General features: G+C 40.8%; 1 protein-coding gene across 13 annotated transcripts in view; it reads right to left on the minus strand.

Moving 5' to 3' along the window:
- Positions 1–24,011, minus strand: part of PLCB4 (phospholipase C beta 4) — a 422,343-nt gene that overhangs the window by 311,161 nt on the left and 87,171 nt on the right. The window lies entirely within an intron of this gene.

Here is a 24,011-nt window from a genome sequence, read left to right on the forward strand (position 1 = left end):
GAGTAAATATGCATGTAGGGATTTTCTTTTTTTTTTCAGCCTTTCTACCTTTTTAGGTAGCTAACTATATGTTAGCCCTAACAAGATAGAGCCAGTCTCTGGTTTGAAATTTTGAATAGATAACTGTTGAATTACTTGATCAGTTTGGTTTTAAGGATCACACACTGTGCTTTTAAAAACTGCTGGGCTATTTTCTTGCATTCCTTTATGAGAGAGAAAACGTAAACTTTCTATCAAATGATGTACTTTAAAAATCACTATAAGTTTCTACATAGTATTCTGGAGACAGACTGTAAAAGAAGCTTCTGAGCACCTACCATATAGTACCTCTAACTCTGAGTTAGACCCTACAGATTTTTCTCACTGAAAATAGCTGAATAAAACCATTGCTTATAATTCAGGATTTCCTGAAAAAGCAAAATCCATCTATATGTAAGTAACAGTTGAAGGAGCTGGGTGGGTTTTCAGAAGATGAGCCTCATGTTCTATTAAAGTGTTAAAGTGACTAGCGAAAATGAGCAAATCAAAAATGTGAGTTTTCTGGCACTTTCAAAGCATTCAAATTAAGTACTTTATAGCCCCCGAACAACTTTATGAACTTGTTCATTTTGACCATACTCTTCCTGCTATGCTACTTTCTTGCTAGATATTTAAAAACTGCTTCTTTGTGACCAAAGACATTGCTGGACATTTTTACTTTCTGGCTACAGGTCGTTCTGAGAGCCTGGAGTTTCAAGCTAGTTGCTGTCTGGTTAGTGGAGGTTTTACACAGCTCTGTGAATCCTTATCGGGGTGGATCGGAATCAATTACTTGAGGGCAAAGTTGACACAAACTGCTGCATGCAAACATGGAATGTCTCAGGAATTAAGATCATCACAGGGAACAGAGCTTTCTGTTCCTAGAGAAGCAGTGTGAACCAACATACATTTCAGGCTCAGTCATGAAGTGAAGGCATCCTCGAATAAAATTTTCACAGGAAACAGCTGGCCTGAAAAAGGATTTTCTTGTCTCTGTGTACAGAGAAACCAGGTGCATGGGCCCCAAGAACCTCTTAAAACACGGTCACCCCCAGGTCTCTGCATCTCTATTGATATAAGAATCAACCAATTCATTGGCAAGTAATCTGCGCCAAGGAAAAAACAGGTATTCTAAGTGACTGTTGTTAAAACTTTGATTTGTCAGGAATAAGAACACCATGAGTTAGTCCAAACCAAATACTAACTTGTTAGAAAGTGTTGTACAATATGTATTGCTAAGTATGAAAGTAACCTGCATGAAATAAAATTGATCAAAGTTTAGTTTCAAGAAATAAACTAATCACAAATCACCTATTTGTGATCAATGAGTCCTCATTTGGGAAGATTCACAAAAGAACATAAGAGCCGAAAAGGGGCATGAGGAAACTTTCTCAGGTGATGGTAATGTTCTGTATCCTGCCAGGGATTTACACCGGGGCATCCATCTGTCGAAGCTCAACTTACGTACAATGTGTGCATTTCATTGTATGCAAATTTCATATGAAACACTGTCAGTAAGTACTGAACTCTAGTTAGTAATAAGAATGCTGCAATATGCAAACTGATGCCCCGGGCTTATTTTTAAGTGCATCAAAAATAAGATGGTGAGGGCTTCCCTGGTGGCGCAGTGGTTGAGAGTCTGCCTGCCGATGCAGGGGACACGTGTTCGTGCCCCGGTCCAGGAGGATCCCGCATGCCGCGGGGCGGCTGGGCCCGTGAACCATGGCCGCTGGGCCTGCGCATCCGGAGCCTGTGCTCCGCAATGGGAGAGGCCGCAGCGGTGGGAGGCCCGTGTACCACAAAAAAATAAAAAATAAAAAAAATAAGATGGTAAGAGACCAACAAAGGGACAGGTAGATAGACATGATGAAATAAAATGTTAATGATGGAATCTAGGTGGTAGATATACAGCTGTTCACTATAAAACTTTCAAATTACCATATGTGTGAAATTTTCATTAAAAAGGGTTGGAGAAGAAAATATAATGGGAATAAAATTACTGAAGCATTTGGAGTATCACACCACTTGCCCCACTGCCTACTTCTTCCCTACAAGAATTCACAGGGTATCCAGTATCCTGACCGAATACTGATGTTGAAAACTCAAAGCACAAATTTAACAAGCTGAGACAAGGAAGGTTTTTTTTTTTAAAAAATCAACTGCCCAAGACTGGTTGATTACATTGGAAAATTGCGTGTTACGTGGAAGGGAGAGAAGTAGCTCCCCACAGACAACGTTTCTATATTTAAATTCACACTGAGCTGTAGTGGGGCACCTGCAAGCCAGGTTGGGCAGAGGATGCTGTTAGAAGACTCAGGAGCAAGATGCACAGAAGGCTCCTGACGGTTAGAGGGAGGGAGCGGATAGTTGTGGCAACTCGAGCGAGACTGTCCTGAGAGGCAAGGGGCAGGGCTGCCAACTGTAACGAGTCCCGGAAAGGACATCTGTGGAGGCTCATCAGAGGTTACGATACTGCACATTCCTTCCCCGGAAAACAGAGGGTGACACATCACCTGTTACATCACCTGTGAAGGGCCGGTGTCTGAGGCTCAGACACCTCAATCACATTCTCTGTCATTTGCTTCACAAACTCATTGCTTGGCGTCGACTAGACAGTGTTCATTAAGTTCAAAATAATCGTCTGGGAGGTGTTTGGTAGTCAAAGAGTGGTCCCTGAACCTGCAGCATCGGCAGCCCCTGGGAGTTTATTAGAAATGCAGAGTCTAAGGCCTCATCCCACACCTGCTGTATTAGAATTTGCTGTTTAACCAAATCACAGATGATTCATACACACATTCAAGTGTGAAAAGCAGTGGCATGATCTTATGATGAGCCTGTAGGTCCAGCTTCGGGGACCGAGGTCTTACCAGTAGCAGCTTTAACTTCAGACACAGAGGACAAGTGTAGGTACACAGGTGAGTCATATGAAGCCTTGTTGGCCCCTTGTCTCCTGTAAGCACCTTCCCCTGACGACTGCTTCCTCCCTGCAATGCTGCAACCTCGCCCCCAACTGGGAAAGGGAGCTGCCTGGACCCCTGACACCCTGGAGGGTCCATCACAATAAACACATCGGAACCTGCTGCGAGCACCTTTGAAAGTTTCATATTTTCCAACGGGTCTAGAAATATTCCATATATCTTTGGAGAGGGGATCACTTCACATGTAATTGCTCTTTAATGTAAAAAGGGTATAAAATGTTCTCTCCAACAGGTAACTATCAGAGGAGTTCTCAGGCTACCACCTCTCTTTCGGCTGTAAGACAGCTGGGAAAATTCTTCATCCCCCTTAAAAACAGCCATGGAATGTGGAACGCTGCATTTTATTCATGTATCACATATACATCTGTCTAGAATAAGTGTATTTTAATGACCATGTTTTGTTTATTTCAGCCATTGTAATAGAAACTGTTTCATGCTCAAATATCTGTGGCTAGTCATGGTTCACACAAAACTAAAGGTTTTACATTTTCTTTTATAATAACATGTCTTGAAAGATACTAAGATGTTCCTAACAAAACAAAGTACACAAATATGAAAGATTTTTCTAAATTATCTGAAGCCAATTACTCCGTACTCACTGCAAGTTTCATACTTCAACATCATTTCTTTGTCTATAAATATATGCAACTATGTGAAAAATGGTTTTTAAAAATATGATTACCAAAAACCAATTTTCTAAGTTATTGATTCCCACTTTTATTTCAGGAAGGAATTTTACATATTGTCCAATCAACTTTCCAAGACAATGAATACGTACATTTCCAAGACAATAAGTACAAAGCATATTTTCATTCTCACTTCTTATTTAGGAAGGGAATTTTTAAAATAATCATTTTGCCTATCTTAATATAGTTTTTTAAAAAATGGCAATCAAAATATAAGACATTGAAATCTGTCCCACACTTTCATTACTAATTACGAAAACAAAAGTAATTTAGTTTTTTTAATAATTCATGCATAATGGAAAAATGTTTAACACTGTGCTATATTGCATCATATTTAGGTATTCACAGAAAACAGTTTCAAGAGACAGGTTGATTTTTTTGTTGTTAGACTTAATTATTTCGAGTAGTTTTACATTCAAAGCAAAACTAGGCAGAAGGTACAGAGATTTCTCATATACCCCTATATAGGTGGTTAATTTTTAAATATGCAAAATGCTAAATGACAGACACACAAAAATCCTACCAGCCAATCAAATCATACAGACAAATGCCTTATTGAAAACTCTATTTGCGTTCCAGTCAAGTTTAGGAAAATTTTATAAAAAGAGACATCGAAATAAATCTGTATCTAATTAATGCCAGAATTACAAAACGGTAGTGTCTAATGTGCTTTGTTATCTTATTTTGTCTTAGGTTTCTCCCTTATTATAAAATCTAAAGAAAAAAATCAGTAATGAATAAATAAAATAATCTTCATGAAAAGTCTGAATGGTCTAAGAAGTTTAAAAACAAACAAGTATTTACTTTTTAAGTATTTTCTTTTCTGCCACTTCATAAACCGGTACCTGCTTACCTTCAGGGACCACAAAAATAAAACAGCCCTACTACAAGTTATTAAAAAAAAACATAAAATTATCAAAATGACCTCCCTCAGTAAACCTTAACTTCTGTTCATAAGGCCAGTTTTCAGTATGTTCTCTTACCTGAAAAGCAGTAAGTAGGCTTTAAACTTCACCCAGTCAGAAACAGGCTCTTGAGAGCTTGCCTGGTGCAGGCTGAGAACTGCAGGGCAATCACAGGTCTGGGATAAGCTCACTCTTTCCAGAAGGGGAGGAGGGGGCAAGAGACTCAGGATGAATAAGCCCCAGGCAGCCCGCACTTGTAAGGATACTGATCCTCCCTGCAGAGTCCCACCCCCGCCACAAAGTAAGAGTCTGGGCAAAACAGTGCCCACAGCCACAACAAAATATCCAGACACAGTGGCCGAGAAAGACTCTTTTCACTATTCCAAGCACAACGACAAATATAGCAAATGCTTTTGACTGGCATCTTGCCAAATAACTGCCCAGGAATGAGTAAGAGGCCTCACACCCAGCAAGAAGTGCCACTTGATCAGAGGCTGGGGTTTCTCAACAGGAAAAGGAAAATTTGAAACCTACACCTGAACTCGTCCTTAAATCTTTGGTTCTTCTGTAATGAAGGCTATGAAAATTCAAGCTATAAACCTAAAGGAAGGCCCAAATGATTATCCACATTCAGGAACTGTAATAACTTGTGAGCTGCTGAGAATCTTTGTTTCAACTTCCCCATCTGGCTGCCACCTTTTGCCTATTTTCCTCCTCTGTAACACCTTCAGTGTCCAAGAAAAAAAGAAAACTTTTTACGTTTTTAAGTTACAACTAATGCTGATCTAAAGAAAAATATATAAGAACTAACATCTAAAGTGAGATCTGGAGATTATATCCTTTGCAAAGATAGTAAAATGTGGAGACTTCAGCCCTAGAAATAAATCTCAAGAGTATTTTAGGGGCTTCCCTGGTGGTTCAGTGGTTGAGAGTCCGTCTGCCTATGCAGGGGACACGGGTTCGTGCCCCGGTCCGGGAAGATCCCACATGCCGCGGAGCGGCTGGGACTGTGAGACACGGCCGCTGGGCCTGCGCATCCGGAGCCTGTGCTCCGCAATGGGAGAGGCCGCAGCGGTGGGAGGCCCGTGTACCACAAAAAAATAAAAAATAAAAAAAATAAGATGGTAAGAGACCAACAAAGGGACAGGTAGATAGACATGATGAAATAAAATGTTAATGATGGAATCTAGGTGGTAGATATACAGCTGTTCACTATAAAACTTTCAAATTACCATATGTGTGAAATTTTCATTAAAAAGGGTTGGAGAAGAAAATATAATGGGAATAAAATTACTGAAGCATTTGGAGTATCACACCACTTGCCCCACTGCCTACTTCTTCCCTACAAGAATTCACAGGGTATCCAGTATCCTGACCGAATACTGATGTTGAAAACTCAAAGCACAAATTTAACAAGCTGAGACAAGGAAGGTTTTTTTTTTAAAAAATCAACTGCCCAAGACTGGTTGATTACATTGGAAAATTGCGTGTTACGTGGAAGGGAGAGAAGTAGCTCCCCACAGACAACGTTTCTATATTTAAATTCACACTGAGCTGTAGTGGGGCACCTGCAAGCCAGGTTGGGCAGAGGATGCTGTTAGAAGACTCAGGAGCAAGATGCACAGAAGGCTCCTGACGGTTAGAGGGAGGGAGCGGATAGTTGTGGCAACTCGAGCGAGACTGTCCTGAGAGGCAAGGGGCAGGGCTGCCAACGGTAACGAGTCCCGGAAAGGACATCTGTGGAGGCTCATCAGAGGTTACGATACTGCACATTCCTTCCCCGGAAAACAGAGGGTGACACATCACCTGTTACATCACCTGTGAAGGGCCGGTGTCTGAGGCTCAGACACCTCAATCACATTCTCTGTCATTTGCTTCACAAACTCATTGCTTGGCGTCGACTAGACAGTGTTCATTAAGTTCAAAATAATCGTCTGGGAGGTGTTTGGTAGTCAAAGAGTGGTCCCTGAACCTGCAGCATCGGCAGCCCCTGGGAGTTTATTAGAAATGCAGAGTCTAAGGCCTCATCCCACACCTGCTGTATTAGAATTTGCTGTTTAACCAAATCACAGATGATTCATACACACATTCAAGTGTGAAAAGCAGTGGCATGATCTTATGATGAGCCTGTAGGTCCAGCTTCGGGGACCGAGGTCTTACCAGTAGCAGCTTTAACTTCAGACACAGAGGACAAGTGTAGGTACACAGGTGAGTCATATGAAGCCTTGTTGGCCCCTTGTCTCCTGTAAGCACCTTCCCCTGACGACTGCTTCCTCCCTGCAATGCTGCAACCTCGCCCCCAACTGGGAAAGGGAGCTGCCTGGACCCCTGACACCCTGGAGGGTCCATCACAATAAACACATCGGAACCTGCTGCGAGCACCTTTGAAAGTTTCATATTTTCCAACGGGTCTAGAAATATTCCATATATCTTTGGAGAGGGGATCACTTCACATGTAATTGCTCTTTAATGTAAAAAGGGTATAAAATGTTCTCTCCAACAGGTAACTATCAGAGGAGTTCTCAGGCTACCACCTCTCTTTCGGCTGTAAGACAGCTGGGAAAATTCTTCATCCCCCTTAAAAACAGCCATGGAATGTGGAACGCTGCATTTTATTCATGTATCACATATACATCTGTCTAGAATAAGTGTATTTTAATGACCATGTTTTGTTTATTTCAGCCATTGTAATAGAAACTGTTTCATGCTCAAATATCTGTGGCTAGTCATGGTTCACACAAAACTAAAGGTTTTACATTTTCTTTTATAATAACATGTCTTGAAAGATACTAAGATGTTCCTAACAAAACAAAGTACACAAATATGAAAGATTTTTCTAAATTATCTGAAGCCAATTACTCCGTACTCACTGCAAGTTTCATACTTCAACATCATTTCTTTGTCTATAAATATATGCAACTATGTGAAAAATGGTTTTTAAAAATATGATTACCAAAAACCAATTTTCTAAGTTATTGATTCCCACTTTTATTTCAGGAAGGAATTTTACATATTGTCCAATCAACTTTCCAAGACAATGAATACGTACATTTCCAAGACAATAAGTACAAAGCATATTTTCATTCTCACTTCTTATTTAGGAAGGGAATTTTTAAAATAATCATTTTGCCTATCTTAATATAGTTTTTTAAAAAATGGCAATCAAAATATAAGACATTGAAATCTGTCCCACACTTTCATTACTAATTACGAAAACAAAAGTAATTTAGTTTTTTTAATAATTCATGCATAATGGAAAAATGTTTAACACTGTGCTATATTGCATCATATTTAGGTATTCACAGAAAACAGTTTCAAGAGACAGGTTGATTTTTTTGTTGTTAGACTTAATTATTTCGAGTAGTTTTACATTCAAAGCAAAACTAGGCAGAAGGTACAGAGATTTCTCATATACCCCTATATAGGTGGTTAATTTTTAAATATGCAAAATGCTAAATGACAGACACACAAAAATCCTACCAGCCAATCAAATCATACAGACAAATGCCTTATTGAAAACTCTATTTGCGTTCCAGTCAAGTTTAGGAAAATTTTATAAAAAGAGACATCGAAATAAATCTGTATCTAATTAATGCCAGAATTACAAAACGGTAGTGTCTAATGTGCTTTGTTATCTTATTTTGTCTTAGGTTTCTCCCTTATTATAAAATCTAAAGAAAAAAATCAGTAATGAATAAATAAAATAATCTTCATGAAAAGTCTGAATGGTCTAAGAAGTTTAAAAACAAACAAGTATTTACTTTTTAAGTATTTTCTTTTCTGCCACTTCATAAACCGGTACCTGCTTACCTTCAGGGACCACAAAAATAAAACAGCCCTACTACAAGTTATTAAAAAAAAACATAAAATTATCAAAATGACCTCCCTCAGTAAACCTTAACTTCTGTTCATAAGGCCAGTTTTCAGTATGTTCTCTTACCTGAAAAGCAGTAAGTAGGCTTTAAACTTCACCCAGTCAGAAACAGGCTCTTGAGAGCTTGCCTGGTGCAGGCTGAGAACTGCAGGGCAATCACAGGTCTGGGATAAGCTCACTCTTTCCAGAAGGGGAGGAGGGGGCAAGAGACTCAGGATGAATAAGCCCCAGGCAGCCCGCACTTGTAAGGATACTGATCCTCCCTGCAGAGTCCCACCCCCGCCACAAAGTAAGAGTCTGGGCAAACAGTGCCCACAGCCACAACAAAATATCCAGACACAGTGGCCGAGAAAGACTCTTTTCACTATTCCAAGCACAACGACAAATATAGCAAATGCTTTTGACTGGCATCTTGCCAAATAACTGCCCAGGAATGAGTAAGAGGCCTCACACCCAGCAAGAAGTGCCACTTGATCAGAGGCTGGGGTTTCTCAACAGGAAAAGGAAAATTTGAAACCTACACCTGAACTCGTCCTTAAATCTTTGGTTCTTCTGTAATGAAGGCTATGAAAATTCAAGCTATAAACCTAAAGGAAGGCCCAAATGATTATCCACATTCAGGAACTGTAATAACTTGTGAGCTGCTGAGAATCTTTGTTTCAACTTCCCCATCTGGCTGCCACCTTTTGCCTATTTTCCTCCTCTGTAACACCTTCAGTGTCCAAGAAAAAAAGAAAACTTTTTACGTTTTTAAGTTACAACTAATGCTGATCTAAAGAAAAATATATAAGAACTAACATCTAAAGTGAGATCTGGAGATTATATCCTTTGCAAAGATAGTAAAATGTGGAGACTTCAGCCCTAGAAATAAATCTCAAGAGTATTTTAGGGGCTTCCCTGGTGGTTCAGTGGTTGAGAGTCCGTCTGCCTATGCAGGGGACACGGGTTCGTGCCCCGGTCCGGGAAGATCCCACATGCCGCGGAGCGGCTGGGACTGTGAGACACGGCCGCTGAGCCTGCGCATCCGGAGCCTGTGCTCCGCAGCGGGAGAGGCCACAGCAGTGAGAGGCCCACGTACCGCAAAAAAAAAAAAAAAAAAAAAAAAAAGAGTATTTTAATTCTACATCAAATTAAGGTACTAACACACACACACACACACACACACACGTCTCCTGATTTATTCGCCCGAAAGTGCTAGCATGGCTCAAAATAAAATGAAAATCAGCTTTTTCCCAAATGTGCCAGAGAATGTAAAATGTTTTACAAAACAAGGTTCCAAGAGTAAAGATTCAAGGTGGTCAACCTAACTTAATGTCAACAGACTCCTACACGGCAGAATTTCTGTTTTTAATACACTCATGTTCATCATCCATATATTAAAAGAAATATTTTATGCATTTTCCCCCAATTATTTAACCATGGGACCCTTTATTTGAGGGGCATCCAGAGGGAATTGTATTTTGTGAGACAGATTTGGGAAGTGCTAATAACTTTAGATTACACTTGCCAATTCTTAAGCAACACACCTGACATTATGATGAGTTTTCAAAGCACTTAGAAAAGCCATTAAATATTAGGCTTCCTGTCTACCTCCAAATTATACTAACCTCTATGAAATTCCAGTGTGATCAATTTCTAGATTATGCATTATAAAACGGTAAATGTGTTTTCCAAAGAGAAACATGAGGAACAGAAGCAGACTATCCGTGTATTTAATGGGCATCTCCTTCATTCCATTCATATGCTAGAAAACGAGCGACAGCACGGTATCAGCCCTCAAGCAGTCCGACACTTTGTTGGAGCCCCTGCAGCTGCTCTGGTGGTCAAGTGGCTGTACCAGGTCACCCATTTGCCCTCCAAAGTTGAACGTCAGATCTCAGGGATGAACATTCAGCCAGTGTATCCTACAGAGTGGGCACCCCAGCCAAAATACCGATGCCAAGGCAGGAGTAACCACCACCCAAACGCCATACCAACCGCACCCATATGTGCACATTTCAACCACTTTACACGTGATTCAAGAGGAAGAAACTGAGCTGTGTGCCCCCAGCAAAGCACGTGTAAAACCTGACTGCCTCTCCCCCTCAACGCCTCCTCTCCCCCTCAACGCCTCCCCTCCCCCTCAACGCCTCCCCTCCCCCTCAACGCCTCCCCTCCCCTCAAATCCCAGAGCCCTGCGCGCCCAGCAATCCCTGGACATCCATCCTGCCGTTCTCATTTAGGTGAAAAAGCAGGTTTTCAGGATAGACTGGCAGTTCACAGCTGCTCCACTGAGATAATTGTCACAATGACCCCTCATTCATCCGCCCTGACTACTCCAGAACAAACTACGGCACACAAGTTATTTTTCCAAATCATGTCCCTTTAAAGACAGACTTCTTTCTAAAGTGAGGTATATTCCCCTAATGCTTGTAATAATAAGATATTTAAAATAGTTGAAAAACTATGTCTTTTGTTCATAAATACAGATTCTACTGAATAAAGGCAATTATAAGTATAATACTCTCCTGAAGAGACCACTATAATAGGTTGAGAAAAATATTTTACTTAGGAAGTGATCCAGAAGACATGGGATGGTATTTCTACATCTGTAAAATAGCAATTAAATTGCTTATAAAATAAATTATGTCACAAGGCTGCATTAGAAAAATACAAACTCCAACCCCTGAGTTGGAGTATATATATATATATATATATATATATATATATATATATATATATATATATATCTGAATCACTTTGCTGTATACCTGAAACTAACACAACATACTATATCAACTAAATTTCAATTTAAAAAAAAAGGTAATGCTGTGAGGTGATGAATGTGCTAACCTTATTGTAGTAATCATTTCACAATATATATGTATATCAAATCATCGTGTCATATACCTTAAATTTACACAATGTTATATGTCAATTATATCTCCATAAAGCTGGAAAAAACAAAGGTACAGTAACTATTAAAAAAATAAAATATTATAAACCTTGGTAATATAAAAATAATAAGTAATATAATTTATTACCACAAGCAAGTAAAGTTCACAATATAAACCTAAATTATAGAGGAAAAAAAAGAAGAAACACGGAGGATATTGCATAATCAAGAAACAAAGAAAACATCAAACCAGAAACAAGGGCTGCATTCCCAGAGACACACCTGTACCTCCAAGCTGTCTTCCAAGTAAAGGCTTTCTGCCTTGGTCTTACAGAGCCTCTGCCTCCTGGGGCTTTAAGAGAGACATACTTTGATATTCTTTGGATTTGCTCCAAAGGTCACCAAATTTGGCAGATATTCTTCAGTCTTCTGGCCTACAGCCATTTCCTACTTTTAGTAAAGTTTTCCCCCACTGTTAGTAAATTTTTTTTTTCATCTCCACAGTTTCAGGGAAAAGAATAGACACTTATACCCAAAGTCCTTTAACAGAACCCTGCACCTCCCAACTTGCTCTAAGTTTCTTCCTGTTTTCTACATGCTTTAGTTTTCCTGTCTGTCCTCTGTCTCTCTCTAACTGCCTCTTCTCTTTCAAATCTCCTGGTGCTTAAATCACTGGTGTGCTGAGCCAACTTGCACCTCCTGCAGGAGACAGCTGGGTGTATTTCTTCCCATCTCCAGTCACAGTGGGAGTATTTACACCACAGCAATCAGCAGACAATACAAAACAAGCTTCTTCCCTCTCCCCCTTCTCAGAGCCAGCTGTTAAACATTTACCAGCACACTACTGGAAAGGTCTGTGAATTTACAGAATAGCCTTTTCAAATGGTAAGGATATAAAAAATTTACTGAGAACAAGAAAAGGCTTATATTTTAGCTTTTTTTTTTAATTAGTTGATACAGACAGCTTTATATACTTGACACTGCCAGGTAAGCAACCTCAACAAGATACACCAGTGTTACTACAATGAAATACTATAGGAGCAGTGAACATGAATAAAGGTTGTGTTTCCAAAGTAAATGCCATCCTTTCCAATTGCCTTTAATATACTTCTATAGCATCTTTCCTCCTAGTAGCTCTTAATAGTATATTAAATCTATTTATGATTATCTAGAAATTTAAGAAAGGATTAGCATATTCTTTTACTGTGACATGATAAACAAGAAAATGTTTAGGTTCAGGCAGATCTTCCTTCTTCCATTCTTCCTCTCCCCCAAATCCCGAAAACACACAAAAATCACATTTTTTGCATCCTTTTTTTCCCAAAAGTCTATGGATTGAAGACCAAAACAACAGTGCCTTTGGTCCTCCCAACCTTGCTAAAGAGAAAGTTTAAAGCCCACAACCCAGTAAACTCATGGGAGTCAGCTCACTGTTCCAGGGAACAAAGGACAAATTAGCAGAGAACATTACTTTAAAGCATGGTAATGACATTCTAACAAACACTGCCAATTCAGTCCATATGCATCATCCACCTAGGGAATCATGAAACAAAAAGATCTGACAAAAACAAAAAAAGGAGCACTCTGCGAAGAAAAAAGCAACAAAAGCTATCACATGAACGTATGTACTCAACAATGCTCCTCTAACTCTTCATGCTAGCTGCGTTCAACATCTTTTATTGCATTACTGATTATCAGTATCAAGTCAGTCTATTAATATGATTAGGATTATTGAATCGTATCTTATTAATAATCATCAGTAAAAAGTAAAGAAGGTAGTTATCTTTCAAGTTAGAACAGAATCCAGAGGACAATAAAAATGTTTCCTAGGGCTTCCCTGGTGGCGCTGTGATTGAGAGTCCGCCTGCCGATTCAGGGGACACGGGTTCGTGCCCCGGTCCGGGAGGATCCCACGTGCCGCGGAGCGGCTGGGCCCGTGAGCCATGGCCGCTGTGCCTGTGCGTCCGGAGCCTGTGCTCCGCAACGGGGGAGGCCACAACAGTGAGAGGCCCGCGTACCGAAAAAAAAAAAAAAAAAAAAGCTTCCTAAATTCTTTTGTCTAAAATTTATTCTACTCCAAGAAAAATAAAATAGACAACGCATGGCATAAGCAATGTCAGATATTATTCAAGAAAGATAACCTTATTTTTGTCTCACCATTTAGAGTCAATAAAGTAAAATTCATTTCACAGAACTTGATTTGTAAACTGGCAGTGCTCTGTGCTGTAATTCAAACTTCCCTATCATCACCAGTCAGACACCAGTGATCAGGAGCTCCTGGTTTGTAGTTAAGCTGGACAGCAACAGGTTGGGATCGGACACACCGGAGTTGGCATCAGAGTTATTTAATTCGGGACAAGTTACTTAACCTCCGTATGGTTTAGATTTCTCATCTCTAAAAGAGGAACAAAAATCACCACTACCCAGGTTAATGAAATTTTTTAAATAAGAAAATCTACATAAAACTCTTAACATATCATCTGGTATACAGTAAGTACTCAATAAACTGGGATAATAACTTATTACTGTCATTATCTAGTATCATTGCTTTCACATAATATGCCAACCACTCAGCTGCTTTGGAATCACAGTAATTTCGACCAGAGCTCCTCAAACTTTTACATGCAAATAAATCACCTGGGGATTTTGTTGAAAAATGCAGACTGTGATTTGAGAGGTTGGCTGTGGGGCCTGAGACCCTATATTTTAACAGGCTCCCAGGTGATGCTGCTGTGGCTGGTCCCAGGTGCATGCTTTGAATATCAAGGATTTGGACCACCTGGATATTCCCCCAACCATCACCATGACTCCCCCCTGCCCCCCAGGCATAGCTGGCTGAAAACCCAAACATTGAGTCCGCAATCCAACATTACCTTCCCTATAAAAATAGAACTCTTCCTGTAAAATTGGTAAAAGCTATGAACCACTTGAGATAATTGCTAAATATAGAATACAATTATAAGAAAGGAAAAAATGGCTTCACCCGGGAAAAGAACTTGGATTTTTGAATCAGACAGGTCTGGGTTCAAACTTTAGCCCCATTACACATATGAGCTGTTAATGTGTCTCTGGACTGATCATAGACCTCCTTATAAATTTCAGATTCCTTATGTGTAAAATGGGGATAATAGCATCTATCTGAAAAATATAAGACATCTCAAATAACAGCTGTCTCAAAATAGTTAATATTTATATGTATATCCCACAGCCTGATGCACAGTAGGTGCTAAGAACATGGGGGCTGCCTTTCTGTTCCAGGCTGCGTTGTTTTAACTACTCACTAACATAACATGACTTTTCCTTCTGCTTTCACTCAACTTGGGCCCCTCTTCTCTCCAGCGAACTATCTGAAGACCGGCCGCTACTGAAACTCTTTTTCATGCTATTTCAAGCCGCCAGCATTCGTAATTTCCCAAGAGAAAGAACCTTATTTCCTCGTATATTCTACTAATCCTTGAGACCCACAGTCTAGAAGAAAACTATTTGTTTTCCACATGGCTTCTCTCTGTTCTAAATCCTGGCAGGCTCTTTCTTCCTGCACAGACACAAAAAAGAAAGGGACAGAAGTCATCGTTATCTCTTTCTCTGTCTCTGAAAGAGCTTGGAGATATCTTTTTCAATCAGGGAAACTTATTGTGGGAAACCAGCCACTCACTCCAAGATAACTCTCTGTATTCTTTTTCAGTTCCAAAAACTGAAATTGATTTTATTTCTTAAGGAAGCTCTAACACACACACACACACACACACACACACACACACACACACCAGTTTTGTTGTGGTTTCCTGTCCCCAAGCAAAAATGATATGATGCCAGAAATATCAGTTGCTCAATTTAACTCTGTTCCCTCATTGATTCGACATGTTATTTAAATCCTGAGTGCCTGCCATACACCCAATACTGTGTCAGATGCCAGATGTACACTGGTGAGTAAACAGACGTGTTCCATGCCTTGAGAATCTAACTACCCCGACCTTCACTAATCTTATTCCTGAAACCAGGACACATTTCCAGAGCTAGTTCTGGTTTCTAAAACCTAGTCACAGGCTGGATCTAAATAAGAACAAAATAATGCCATCTGCAGCATCATGGATGCAACTAGAGATTATCATACCAAGTGAAGTAAGTCAGAAAGAGAAAGACAAATACCATATAATATCACTTATATGTGGAATCTAAAACATGACACGAACTTATCTACAAAACAGTAACAGACTCACAGACATAGAGAACAGACTGGTGGTCGCCAAGGGGAGCTGGGGGAGGGATGGACTGGGAGGTTGCGGTTAGCAGATATAAGCCTTTATATAGAGAATGGATAAACAACAAGGTCCTACTGTATAGCACAGGGAACTATATTCAATATCCTATGATAAATCATAATGGAAAAGAATATAAAAATGAATTTATATATTTATAAATATAATTGAATCACTTTGCTGTACAGCAGAAATTAACACAACATTGTAAATCAACTATGCTTCAATAAAACATCTCTCTCTCTCTCTATATATATATATCTATCTATATATATAGATATAGATATATAGATAGATATAGATAGATAGATAAATAAACCCCAGTAGAACTGTTAGAGATCGGCCCTGACCACAATTTACTGATCAGATGAAACCTATCACAGCACCACCAGATACACCTGCAAATGAAGGTGTTCTCTATTTTGCCACCAAACAGCAGCCCATCCAGCCCACCACACTGTCCTGGCTGGAGTGGCGTGGCAGCCCCTTGGAGACACAATCCGTAGCAGCTTTAGTGCAGACAGATGTTCACCTGTCCTTCCCCAAGCTTCCCACCTCTGCTCCCTAACCCTGAGCAACTAATCCGGCCTAACCTCCATCAGAAGCTTTCTGAAGTTCACCAGCACACTGAACAGCAAACAGTTATAATAGTTCACCAGCCACATAAGTTATGTTTAATATCATGCTGTCTATTTGCAGCTATATTAATATTTAAAAATGGAAATAGGGATGCTGGGCAAGATGAAGCCAGTTTCATTCACCATCTTCTGCTAAACCTTTCGTCAAGCTGCACTCTCTCCGTGACAAGGCTCACCCTGCATAGAAAGGGCACTGCTTATAGAATCAGCTTGATTAAGAATTCATATAATGTGTAAAACATCTGAAAAATGTAATCAGAATATGTGGAAATTATGTGATCAGATAATCAGTAAAAACTTCAGATGCAGATTAATTTATTGTTAACATTGATGAGTCTTGCTGATGTCTATGAATTGCTTTTACAGAGACCCGTGAATTAAAAGGAAGATCCCTCTTCATTACATGAAAACACAGAGTCTCATAATTTATGTTAAACTGGGAGATGAAAAGATCCCTTCTGCTTTTCTCACCATAATCAAAATATAACCCTAAATTAATGATGGAGAGCATATATATATATATATATATATATATATATATGCTCTTGATATATATACATATAAAGAGAATGTTATCCTACTAACAAAGAAAGGGACACCATTCCAATGATCTCCAGTATGTCCTTGAAAGAGGCCTAAGATTCTCTAAAGTTTCAAACCACTAGGTATGTGTCAAGGTTGAAGCAAGGCTTAATTTAAGGCCATTTTCTAAGTATTAATAGTTTGGTTTAAAACTCAGGGGTAACTAGACCTTCTTCTATAGATAATAACTTTGGTAAAAACTACCCACAGTCGGGCTTCCCCGGTGGCGCAGTGGTTGAGAGTCCACCTGCCGATGCAGGGGACACGGGTTCGTGCCCCAGTCCGGGAAGATCCCACATGCCGCGGAGCGGCTGGGCCCGTGAGCCATGGCTGCTGAGCCTGTGCGTCCGGAGCCTGTGCTCCGCAACGGGAGAGGCCAAAACAATAATGAGGCCCGCGTACCGCAAAAAAAAAAAAAAAAAGAAAGAAAACTACCCACAGTCCTTTCCACAAAGCAACCTGAAAGGATCGTCTAGGGACCAGATGAACTAGCGAGTGACTTTAGGGTTAGTAATTCAGACAATACCGTTGCCTGGATTGGCTGAACTGTTAGAGGCCTGAATTCATCTCAGCATCCTCCGCTTCACTTTCCCTAATTCTGAAGATAGCACCACACCTTCATATTTTAGACAAATGATTCCCAGAGTGTAACACGGAATCAAGAAAGGTGGCTCTCCATCTCTCTCTCACTCACACACACACACACACACACACACACCCCTTCTGATAACATCAAAGAGAGCCTCAGGACTTCCCTGGTGGCGCAGTGGTTAAGAATCCGCCTGCCAATGCAGGGAACACGGGTTCGAGCCCTGGTCCTGGAAGATCCCACATGCTGTGGAACAACTAAGCGCATGAGCCACAGCTACTGAGCCTGCGCCTGCGTGCCTAGAGCCTATGCTCCACAACAAGAGAAGCCACCACAATGAGAAGGCTGCGCACCGCAAAGAAGAGCCCCCACCCACACAACTAGAGAAAGCCCGTGTGCAGCAATGAAGACCCAACGCAGCCAAAAGTAAATAAATAAATTTATATATTAAAAAAAAGAGAGAGCCTCAACTTTGTCTTCAAACTCACTCTAACCTTTGCTCTTCTCTCTCCTCTTTCTCTCTCTCAGTACAGTGAAGGCAGGTCTCTGACTTGGGTTTCAGCAGGCATTGGCATCTACTTAGGACTGAATGACATTATTTGGTTTTCAGTTTTTAATTTTTATTGGCTATCTCTACTATTTGTGGCACTGGATAGTTTTCCATTTAAGGTAATAATTGAAGATTTCCTTTTTAAATACATTTATATTTTCAGTTAAATAAAAGTGGAAAACAAGAAATAATAATAGAAGGAGAATACAATCATGGCAAAAAGCATGAAGGTGGTATATGAATGACTGATACTTGGGAAATGTTGTACGGTACCGATTAAAAAGCAGCTTGGGTTTAGATCTTAGCTTTGCAACTCCCTTGCTGTGTAATTTTAGGTAAGTTACTTAAGATCTCTGTGCCTCAGTTTCCTCATTTGTAAAATAGTGGTAATGATGGTATCTACTTCAAAGGGTTATTGTGAGGATAAAGGGGTTATTACAAGTAAAACACTAAAATGGTACATGGCATATAGCAAGAATTCCATATAAATTAGTTATTACTAGTGAAATTACTAGTATTTTATAAATATATCTGGGTAAATAATGATCTATTCAAACTCGATCCTCTGGCCTGTGGATTACACGATAAGGTAGAGATTTCTTCATGGGCTCATGTATAGGTGAAAGGAAAAGCTCCTTCTGTTTTCCTTTAATTAAAAATGCAGCCAATTAAGGAGGGTTTTAAACCCATGTGATGCCCTGGAAGCCAGAAAATCAAGTGCAGTGTCTTGAATTCCATTATAGTTTCCTTTCCTCTCTACTTAGAGATTCCAATATTTCAATATACTAAGAGCTAAAGACAAGGCTGCCATTCCTTATCCATACGGCACCAACCAAAATGTAATCACAGCCAGGCACACGGGTCCTCCCACCAACATTTTAACATTCTGCCTCATTATGCAGCATCCCAAGCACTGCTCTCTTTTCGTAAATATTGCTCCAATAAATGACTTTTTGTTTAAATTATAACCATTCTACATGCAATGACTTTTTAAAAATCTGCTTGAATATTGCTATGATCTGAATTGTGTGTCCCCCCAATATTCACGAAATACCAAAGATGCCCGTATTAGGATGTAGGGCGTTTGGTAGGTGCTTAGGTCATGAGGTTGGAGGATAGGATTACTGCTCTTATAAAAAAGAGGTTCCAGAGAGCTCCTGAGCCCTTTCTAGCATGTGAGGATACAAGGAATGTCTGCACCAAGGAGAGGACCCTCCCTGGACCCTGCTGGCACCCTGATCTCAGACTTCCAGCCTCCAGAACTGTGAGACATAAATGTCTGCTGTTTATAAGCCACCATGTTCGTGGTAGGTTGTTATAGCAGCCTGAATGGACTCAGACAAATAGAAAAGCAAATGGACATCACTTATCTTTTTCTTCATATGATTTTCTCTGACGTTGGCTTCCAGGGGAATTCCTCCCTTTGTTTATGGAGTTTAGTGTGACTCCCTTGAATGAATCATAAAATGTAGTGGGAGAATCAATTAACGTCCTGTGCCTTCCTCACCCCACTCCAGTTCAAGGGGAAGAACAAAGCACACTGCTCTGTGACACTAGATTAGCGACCCACACGGTTCAGCCAAGCTCTGAGTTCACTCTCTGCAGCTAATACGGCTTTTTGAACAATGAACTTGAGTGCGTTGTCCCACCTAATCTCACAACTTATCATCTCCACTAGAACCCGACTAGTCTTAAAAAAAAAGACGAAAAAACGAAAAGAAAAAGAAAGGACCCTGTAACTAATGTGAAGGAAAATGCTTAACAATGAAATTAATGCTGATTGCAAATGTAACCTTCAAGATGCACAGAACCCAGTAATCCCTCAAAGAACAGATAATACAATCTGATTGCTTTTGAATGTCAAATGCACCTGCAAGAAATAGGTATTTAAATTGTCAGGGCAGGCTCTGTACTAAGAATCCAAACTTAATTTTAAAAACCTAAGTCATGTTCCCATCCCTCTCAATTCTGTCAAAATTAGACCTTTATTTCTCTCATTTTTAAGTGACTCACACTTCAGAGGCAATTCTTCAGCCTGACTGTGAGATAGGACCAGCCACCTGGTGCCTGGGTGCAAACCTCGGGTCTGCAACACCTTGGTTTGTTACTTAACCTTTTCGTGCCTCAGTAGCATCAACTATGAATGGGATCATCAGAGCACCTACCTCACAGGTTTGTGGAGAACTGCACCCAGCACAGGGTTAGTACCATGTCAGCGTTAGGTATTATGAGCAATGGTCGTATGTGACTTTCAGATAATTTCTTGAATACACTGAGATAGGGATCACCATGCACCCTTTTAATGGATGAGGTGACTGCACGTTTCAGAGGGCTGTAACATGCCCAACATCACAGAATGTATTGTCAACCTGGCTCTCTTGCTGCTAGGTCTGACCATGTGACCACATACTGGCCAATGAAATATAAATGGAAGTGTTCTATGGAATTTCCAGGAAGGCTGCAGAAACTGAGGGAGCTGCCTCCACTAAGAGGCCTCCCTTCTGTTGCCCATCTGGACTGCAGACATGGTGGCCAAAACTAAACTGGCCCCAGAGTGACCTTGAAAATGGAAGCCACAGGATTAGGAGGATGAGACAGAAAGATAGGAACCTGGACTCTTGACAATACTGTGAAATCACAGAGGGCCTAACTCTGAATATTTTTGCATGAATTTTCACTGTTATATTATACTTTATGTCACAGTCACTTTACATTTTTGCTATAGATGGCCCAAACTATCCTAACTGATATATCCAAGAAATAGAGATCCTCAGAATACACTTTTAGAAATCCCTGACCTTACAGCTTCCTAGACTTCTCATTAGTGCCATACACCCAATTTTGAAAAAGTATTTTTTTTCTACAGAAAAAGAGGCATTACTTCTATTCAGATATAAAGAAATGTGACCTAACTTGCTCTTCTCCAACGATGAACACCCACTTTCCTAAACACCCACCTTGCTTGTGGGGCTTTAGATGATTATAATAATCATTTACTGATGAAAAGCAGAGAGCCAAATATTAGGACGTAAAACTACCTAGTGAATTCTGCCCATGCACTTACCCCGCTCCCCGACCCTGCCCTGCTCACTGCATCACTCAGTGAATGAAAACGTACCTGGCTTCCCATCATGACTTTCCCACGTGGCTCCTCCTTAAACATCCAATTACAAAGAAATTTATTTGTTTCAGCTTTTTCCTCAGGGAAATCCAGAAATTAAATCACTTCGCCAACAAGGCCAGGAAAACAAATCATTTGTGTTGTGGCTGAGCCATAAGGCTCGCTTCTTAAACACAAGCAGAGTCTGCCCAGCTTTGCTCTCACAGAGCCATTTGGGAGACAAATTTTATGGCAGCAGCTGAAATGTTTCTACCAAAACAACACCTACACTGTGCTAGAGTTATTTTCAGAGGAGAAGGTTTCCCCTACTGCTGTTTAAATTGTGAAAATGTGTAGTTGAAAGCGTAGGCGCATGTGAGTCTGGGGCTGCAGCCCTGGTGGGGGAACTTAGCTGCCACTCCTTGAATGGGTGACCTTGGGCAGATCATTTAACCTCCTTGACCTCGGGTCCTCACCATTAAGTGGGACTCTTAGCACCCAGAGAGTTGTCCTGAGAACTGATGAGAGAATGCATGCTTAGCCCTGTGTCTACATGGTAAGTGTTCAAAAAGCAAGGGCTGTATTAATGCCTATCGAATTTGATGCTAAATACCTGAATACCTCAGAAAATAAAGTATAAGAACCTATGGGGGACTCCCCTGGTGGCGCAGTGGTTAAGAATCCGCCTGCCAATGCAGGGGACATGGGTTTGAGCCCTGGTCCAAGAAGACCCCACAGGCCGCAGAGCAACTGGGCCCATGTGCCACAAGTACTGAGCCTGTGCTCTAGAGCCTGTGAGCCACAACTACCGAAGCCTGCACACCTAGAGCCCGTGCTCCACAACAAGAGGAGCCACCACAATGAGAAGCCCGTGCACCGTAACATAGTAGCCCACACTCTCCGCAACTAGAGAAAAGCCCACAGGCAGCAACGAAGAACCAATGCAGCCAAAAAAAAAATAAATAAGTATTATTTTAAAAAAAAAAGGACCTACGGGTAAGCCATATTTAAAGATACCACATTAACATTAGTATAAAAATATAAATGTGTTTACTAGTGTACGTGCAGAAGCCACAGCACCTTATTTACCCACAGACCACTTAGGCAGGTTTTCCTGGACTCTCTAGGATGGGGTCATGGACAGGAAGTCAGGAAAAACTCTCCAAATACCTAACTAGGTATCATAAAGTCCACTTGTTGGACTTCTATATTTAATCCATCAATAATGATACTTACTATTGTTGAGACTTCACCAAGTACTAGGCACCAAACAACACACTTCTCACGGATTCGCCATTTATCTTTCACAACTGCACACATAGAAACGTGTGGTGGACACTGTGATGCAATGACCAGACCACTCCGGGGACTGAAGAACTGATTCCCCTGCTACTCCGAGAGCTGCTCCGCCCAAGGTCAAGCACCGTCCCCTGTCAGCGGCCTCCAGCAGTCAACACCAGTGAGTAAAGGCCCGACCCGCTTTAGAGCTCCCTGCGGGGTTGACTGAGGCTGCTGTTAAGACTGCATCGCAGCCCAGCTCCTCCCCCTGCCCAATCTCACATCCTTCCTTTCCCCTCCATAGGTGTTGCCCTTAAGAGACAGCATAGGTACTGCAATTACTTTCATCTTTCAGATGCAAAGAGTGAGTCTCAGAAAGGTTAAGAAAGTTGCCCAGTCACACAGCCAATGAGTGGTCTGGCTGGGATTGGAACCCATACATTGTGCTGCCAGAGCCCAGGCTCTAGATTATTCTGCTCTAGTGCTCAGTCAGGTTTGCATATTTACGTCCAATAAAGTAAACTGGTTAAGCTGGCTGGTGTCCTCAGAGTAGATGGCAAGAAGCAAATTAGAATGAGAGACAGCTGCAAGAGAAGGCAACCTCTGTTATCCGTCAAAACAATCCGAAAACAGAAACTACTCCAGATCTTTCAAGTCAAGAGCATGGTTACAGAGTGATGGAATGGCTGAGAGGCCACAGAGGGAACAGGGAGGCAGCCCAGAGACCAGCACCCGTGGAGAACTGCTAGCTTGCCTAAGCAGGAGGGATGATGGAAGGAAGAGGTGTTGTCAGAGCCCAGAGACTGGGGACAACCAGCAAGACTAGAACAGGATAGGCTGCTGTGGAAAAAGAAGAAGTTTGGTGGGAGCAGAAGCTATGGAAGAGACACAGCTGTTCCTAGAGATACCAAAGAAAGCAGAAAGGGGCCCGGAGAGATACCCTTACACCTCCCCTTGGACACCAGAGGGCAAGAGAGCCTGGGAAATATGGTTCCTTGCAACATGGAGCGGAACAGGAAACAGTCAAGAATGGATCTGAGAACAAATCTATCTGAGCAGCCCCAAAATACAGCTAATCAACTGACAATAAGGAAGTATGGAGAAACACTCTGAAAATAAAATACAAGAATTTAAAAAGTCGGACTTCCCTAGCGGTCCAGTAGTTAGGAATCCACGCTCCCACTGCAGGGGGCCTGTGTTCCATCCATCCCTGGTGGGGGAACTAGGATCCCACCAGCCTTGTGGCACTGCCAAAAAAAAAAAAAAAAAAAAGAATTTAAAAAGTATGTCTGTCAAAACTCAGTTTGATGGCAAGTAGTCCAACATACTCCAGCAGTCCTTAAGCAAACACAAATAATAACAATAGAAAATGCCTTTCACTACATGGCTCTTCACAAGGCACGTTGCTGTATTACCACCCAGTTCAATAACTGATGTCTAAATGGGTGCGAAGTTTCCGTTGTTTTCTGTTTAGTAAATCAGGGGAATATACGTAATATTTGTGGAAGTATTTCCATCATAAAAAATATCTAGTATATTTGATAATGATTAACTGGGTAAATTTTCATGAGCAAAATTTGATTTATATAGAATAAATTGTTCCCCACCCCTGTCGGCTAAATTAGGTGTTCATGTAACTCCTATTCTGGAAGGCTAGATCTGCCTTCATGATTCTATCT

Source organism: Tursiops truncatus, chromosome 15 (assembly GCF_011762595.2).
Source record: "Tursiops truncatus isolate mTurTru1 chromosome 15, mTurTru1.mat.Y, whole genome shotgun sequence".
Taxonomy (NCBI): domain Eukaryota; kingdom Metazoa; phylum Chordata; class Mammalia; order Artiodactyla; family Delphinidae; genus Tursiops; species Tursiops truncatus.